This window comes from Filicampus tigris, chromosome 10 (assembly GCF_054856515.1).
Source record: "Filicampus tigris isolate MCC_2025a chromosome 10, RoL_Ftig_1.0, whole genome shotgun sequence".
NCBI lineage: Eukaryota > Metazoa > Chordata > Actinopteri > Syngnathiformes > Syngnathidae > Filicampus > Filicampus tigris.
The window spans coordinates 2,626,966-2,633,904 of NC_141226.1; positions in this window are offsets into that span (position 1 = coordinate 2,626,966).

A 6,939-nucleotide genomic window follows, 5' to 3' on the forward strand; every position below is an offset into this window, starting at 1 on the left:
TTTGAGAGGACCATTTCGCTGAATCGTACTTTGAAGAGAATTTATAAGCCAAGCCATTAGGATACCTCCTTAAGAAGAAGCTAAAATCCAATGCGGTACCGGGGCCAGGTCTAAACAAGCATGTATGAGCGGGCAGCCACAAATCTTGAGGGGGCATTGTGCTCCATCACCTTTGACCATGTCTAACTGACAACACTGGCTCATTTGCATACTGAAGGGAGAGATTCGAAGTTGGCTCGCTGCAGACAGCTATCCTTCACAGTGAGCCAGCAGCAAGCCGATACTCTGAGCAGAGTGAAAAGGGGAGATGCAGCGGAGTCGAGAAACATGACACGAGTGGATGGCATTAGATAACAATCCCATACTGCTCCCTGAGCGTGGACATTTTCTTTTCTTCAAGAAAGTGAGCAACCCGGAAGTATGGCGCCGATATCATGAAATTACTTCATTGGAAACCGGAAGTACGTCTAGCGGTTAAGGATTCGATCCGATACCATGTAATACTGGACCAAATACCGCGATACTGATCCGATACCGATACCAGAAGTGACTTTTTAAAAAACATTTTAAGAAAGCTATGAACAAAACCACATGTGCGCTGCCGCTGCGCTCACACCAGTGAGAGCGCACACCTCATCAGTTGAACCAAACTACTTCAAACTATTTTGTTACCACTTTCATGTCATCTTGTCAACAGAGGCGTGCTCCATGCAGTGCCAATGAGACGTGGGGCTTCAACCTGATCGTTCTTCATCCAATCAAATGCATTTGCAAAGTTCTGGTGGGTGGGACCAGAGCCGTTTGTTTCTGCCAAAGCAGAAAGCTCTTTGTCCTTGGCAACACATTGCGAAAATTCTGATTGGATGACAATGACAATATGACAATAAATTCATCCATCCATTATACAATCCGCTTATGCGTTTTATAAGCGACACTGGGGCATACTGGAGTCTGTCCCAGCTGTCTTTGGGCAATGGGCGGGGTACACCCTGAAGTGGTTGCCAACCAAATAGCACACAGAGACAAACAAACATCCACACTCACAATCACACCTAGGGACAATTTAGAGTGTCCAATTAACCTACCAGGCATGTTTTTGGAATGTGGGAGGAAACCGGAGTGCCCGGAGAGAACCCACGCAGGCACGGGCAGAACATGCAAACTCCACACAGGAAGGCCGGGGCCGGATTCAAACCCACAACCTCTGCACTGTTATGGAGTAAGGCATAACCGTGATTTAAAGGTTAGTATCCATAATATTAAAAAGCATATCCGTAATTAAAGATTCGTATCCGTAATAGTAATAATTTGTGAGTATAAATCAAAATTGTGAGGGTTTGACTTCTTTTCTTGAGAATATGAATCAAAATTGTGAGGGTTTGACTTCTCTTCTTGTGAGTACTAATAAAAACTGTGAGTGCCATTGTTTTGTGAATACAACTCTCGCTTCTATGACTACGAATCTTCACTACGCACGAATTGCCAGTTTAGGACGAATCACATTGTTGAGGACGAATCTGCACAACATGCAAATTAGGACACAAATTAGGTCACGCAGAACACAGGCAGGTCCGAAGGGGAGCTAATTGATCCGCGATTCCTCTCCCCGCGCATGCCTAGGGGGTGAAAACAAAGATGGCAAACGCAAGCGGATCGGACGGCGCGTCCAGCGGCTCAGGAGACGCATCTTCACAGCAGGTAAAGTCAGCGACGTGTATATCCAATTTATTAATATGTATTTCATAACGTCGTTCTGTCTAAAATAATAGCTTTGGACTCAGGCTTGCGGTGATATATTGCAATCTAATGATGCATTTCACTGTTAGCATTAGTACTTGGCTAATGTAGCTCTGTTTTCAACGTGTCTATGTACCCACAATTTATCACGTTGACAAAAATGTATTGTATGGATACTGTTGATAGATCTTGCTAATTTGGTTGCTCCGTTTTTATTGATTAATTAAGTATTCTCACAGAACTAAAAAAAAAAACAAGTAGTGTTTAATGCAAAAGAAGAAATGTTGCGCATAATTTCTTGTATAGTGAAGACATATCACACAGGGCTATTTTGTTATTCTGCGAACTAGTTTAAACTGAAATGTAGTGACACAAGTGAGGTTTATCCGCTTTAAGATCTTACAGAGTGTTGTTGTCGTCATTGCATGTTTTTTGGTACAAATATTACATATTCATAAGTATAGTATACTGTGTTTGTAGACTCTGAGATAGTGTGTGTTGTGTATATTTTTTATGAGTTGGTAAGTGTAATATTTTTGGATATTAATAAATATATGCACACACGACAGCTTCATCGGAGTTGGCTTTAATGCAAGTGACTCAACATTAAAACAGGGCTGATTGGGAGTTCACTCTACGTCTCCTCGGTAACTCTGGCATATCCAAACCACCAACAGCCTTTATTGGTACTTAGTTGTAGAACAGTTGAGTCTCTATATAGCATCTAGTATGCATAATAAGAACAAATTATGAATCCGCCCCATGGAGCAAACTTGTGATTGTGTATTCCTAGAAAAATATATGTAAAAATAATGTCACTGTGTGTTTTATATGCATCAAATTATAGTTTGTCAGTAAACTGAAAAAAAAACGTTGAATTTACTCAATTTTATTTTGACAAGTGGTTGCATGATATAAAACCATCTGAATCATATTAACAATGATCTCTTTTTCTTTTATAGTTTCTTCATTCTGAGCAAATCAGCCCAGCTGCAGCACTTTGTAAACCACCCCCTAAGTTCACTGCAGTATCATCAGAACCTCTATCTGTTCAGCATACCCCATTACGTTTTCTCCGGAAATTATTTTAATAGATCCACTGTAAATGTCCTGGATGTAACGATTTACTCCAGCCCAGATTCAAGTGTCAAATCGGGCTGTCACAAACGATTATTTTGCTAGTCGACTATTCACCAACAGGAGTTGCGATTAGTTGACTAATCGGATTATATGTAAATTGCGGCATAATCGCACCAGCAAGCTGCTGCTCTTATATGATTATCAGTAGCTTACAGCTAGATCTCTTTAAGGTATCATACAAAAGAATAAAGACAAGATAATTGTACATTCAACTTGTACTAAACTGCAGGTTGTACCAGCATTCCTGACTTGTTTTTAGTGGAGTACCAGTAATTGAAATTGAATTGTGGCCGTAAATATTTTATTGCTGAATGTTTAGTGCATTTTAAAATGGAACTAAAAAATAAAACACTATGCTGAGTTGCACTAATACTATGAAGCTACCTATAAATACTAAAGGAAATACCGGATTTGTAAATATATTTCACCCTTCCTTTGCACCATTAATTTTTTCCCCAGCAGGAGATGAGGCATTTTTGAGAGAAAAATTTGCGCCAAATAATTTGAGAGCGGCTATTATTAACATGGTGTTGCGAATCGATTCTAATCTCTTTTATTTATTTATTTATTTATTTATTTTTTACATCGATGCGTATTTTATGCAGTTTAAATTGATTTTAGATTAATCATTACATCCCTAGAAAATGTATCAAACAATGTATAAATTCTTCATGTGTGGAGTCAGAAATCAGATTTCAACTGATTGAAACTGATGTACACAAATACAATTTCACACACAAAAAGTATTGCCTGTTCATCGCGTCCAATGATACTGAATAATAAATGTTATGCCTACCTACAAATAATATACTCAGTGAAATAATTGATGTCTATTATACTCTGATGTGTTGCATAATTATGCAATTTAGTACTCATGATTTTGTCAGTATTAAAAGTATTTTAATTTCTATGTTGTCATTTTCTCGTGGCTCTGTTTCAATATTCACGTCGTCATTGACATCGTCCCCCAAGTCAGGCGGTCCATCTGAGGGCATGTGTTCATCGTCGATCTAGATTGTCATCAGTGTTTGCCTCCATCTCCAACACTGCTGTTTTTTCAGCCCACTCCGTCTGGACCTCAGCCGTCACCAGTGACTTGCAGTTACACTTCAAGTCAGCATGCAGGGTCAGAGTTGTGACTGTCACCAAAGAGATCATACTGGACATGACTGGCTACATTTCTGAAAATATAATTACATAAAAGTATTTATCAGGCAAAGTATACTGTTTGAGATTATGGTAACTTTGATATGTAATCAAAATAAATTATTCAACTAAATGATAACATTGATAAATGTGACTCTGAATTAAAATTGTATATTGTTAGCTGCATATCGTTGCTGCCATGTGAACAACACTTATCTCCATTTTTTTCAATTTTATTTATTTTTACGTGAATAGTGTTTCCGCTTTACAGACATCGGATTAACATGAAAATTTTAAAAAATTCAAAAATTGGACATAAGTGTTTTTCACAGGACAGAGATGACGATGTGCTGTATGTTGAAAAGAAAATGAATTAGTGTTACCCTCGTATTTTTGATCGAATCAATACTGCTACTGTTCTTCGGGCATGACATGAGCCATCTTGTTGCCACTACTATAAAAAAAAAAAAGATAAATTGCATTGAAACTAATATTTTCAATTAAAATGTGCACAACTTTGTTGGCTTGTGCATGAAAGCTTCAAAATAGATATCCTGACAGTCAATAATATTTTAGCGGTACAGCATTGTAAACTGGGATTCATGGGGAGTGTAACTCAAAATCCATTAAATACTTGGTTGATGTGTACTGATGTATAATGATTTCCTCTTTTTGTTCATATACAATCAATAATTTGTTAGAATATACAATACAATACAATTTTATAAAATATTTATAAAACCTCACTGCCCTTTCGTGTCACTACATTTCTATTAAATATAGCTCAAAGACAATCGGACTCAGTGACATGTCTACAAAGAAGAAACATCCATCCATCCATCCATTATCTGTACCGCTTATCCTCACAAGGGTCGCGGGGCGTGCTGGAGCCTATCCCAGCTGTCTTTGGGCAGTAGGCGGGGGACACCCTGAATTGGTTGCCAGCCAATCGCAGGGCAAAAGTAGAAACAAATTATGGGATCTTTTGCTTAAGTTTTTTTCTTTTACATTAACACACTATAATGTCCTTGTTTTTTGGAGTTCTGTGAGACTATTTAAATTAATAAAATGGAGCGCCCAATTTAGTAAGGGCTATTAACAGCATCCATACAATACATACATTTTTGTTAACGTGATGAATTGTGGATACAAGTGACTAAACTACAGTATGGTGACAGATACGTTGAAAACAGAGCTACATTAGCCAAGTAATAATGCTAACAGTGAAACGCATCATTAGATTGCAATCTATCGCCGTCAGCCTGAGTCCAAAGCTATTATTTGAGACAGAACAACGTTATGAAATACATATTAATAAATTGGATATACACGTTGCTGACTTTACCTGCTGTGTAGATGCGTCTCCTGAGCCGCTGGAAGCGCCGTACGATCCGCTTGCGTTCGCCATCTTTGTTTTCTTCTCTACGCGCGGGGAGAGGAATCACGGATCGATTAGCTCCCCGTCGGACCTGCCTGTGTTCTGTCATCCTAATTTGCATGTTGTGCAGATTCGTCCTCACAAAAGTGATTCGTCGTAAACTGGCAATTCGTGCGTAGTGAAGATTCGTAGTCGTAGAAGTGAGAGTTGTATTCACAAAACAATGGCACTCACAGTTTTTATTCGTACTCACAAGAAAAGATGTCAAACCCTCACAATTTTGATTCGTACTCTCAAGAAAAGAAGTCAAACCCTCACAATTTTGATTTGTACTCACAAATTATAACTATTACGAATATACGAATCACGGATATGCCGTTTACTATTACAGATAGGAATCTTTAAATCACGGATATGCCTTTTTGACAACGATCTTACTCCATACACTGTGAGGCGGACGTGTTTATCAATCAACCACCATACCGCCACCTTATAAATTATAGATTAATAAATATTTATGTGAACTCATTGCAAATATCAATACTGTAGCCTGAGGATCGATACTTAAAATTGAGCACTCTGGATTGGAATATCAATATATTGGTATCGATCTGCCCATCCCTATTAGTGATAATACTTTTTCTTAAGCATAAATGAATCCATCCAAAACCACTTTTAACAACATTAATATTTTTAACAGAATTAATTACAACCATGAACATATTTACATAGAAAAAGCCGTGAAGCCAACACAATGCGGGCAAAAGCAATGATATGAAATGGTGATGTTTTTTTTTTACATGGTAAAGTTTCAAGGGACACCAGTGGAAGGGCAAGTGATAATTTGCTGTATGCTGGTCAAGTGAATTATGTACTGTTGTGTATACATTTCATTGAATATGCCCTACAATAGTGTTTTTCAAACTTTTTTGAGTCAAGGCACATTTATTTCATTGAAAAAATCCTACGACATACCAGCAGCTGAAATGTATTTAGCTGCTTATTTCAACAATATAAGTGTTATATTCTTTATATAAGCACCTTTTAACATTGAAGAATGACGTTATATTATAACCTCTTGAATAGGAATTAAATAAACACAAAGAAAAAAGTGAGTGAGGGTAAGATGGAACGGGAGATCGACAGGCGGATCGGTGCAGCATCTGCTGTGATGCGGACCCTGTATCGGTCTGTTGTGGTGAAGAAGGAGCTCAGCCGAAAGGCGAAGCTCTCAATTTACCGGTCGATCTACGTTCCTACTCTCACCTATGGTCATGTGCTGTGGGTCATGACCGAAAGAACAAGATCCCGGATACAAGCGGCCTAAATGGGTTTCCTTCGCAGGGTGTCCGGGCTCTCCCTTAGAGATAGGGTGAGAAGTTCGGCCATCCGGGAGGGACTCAAGAGTCGAGCCGCTGCTCCTCCGCGTTGAGAGGAGCCAGTTGAGGTGGCTCGGGCATCTGATTAGGATGCCTCCTGGACGCCTCCCTGGTGAGGTGTTCCGGGCATGTCTACCGGCAGGAGACCCCGAGGATGAC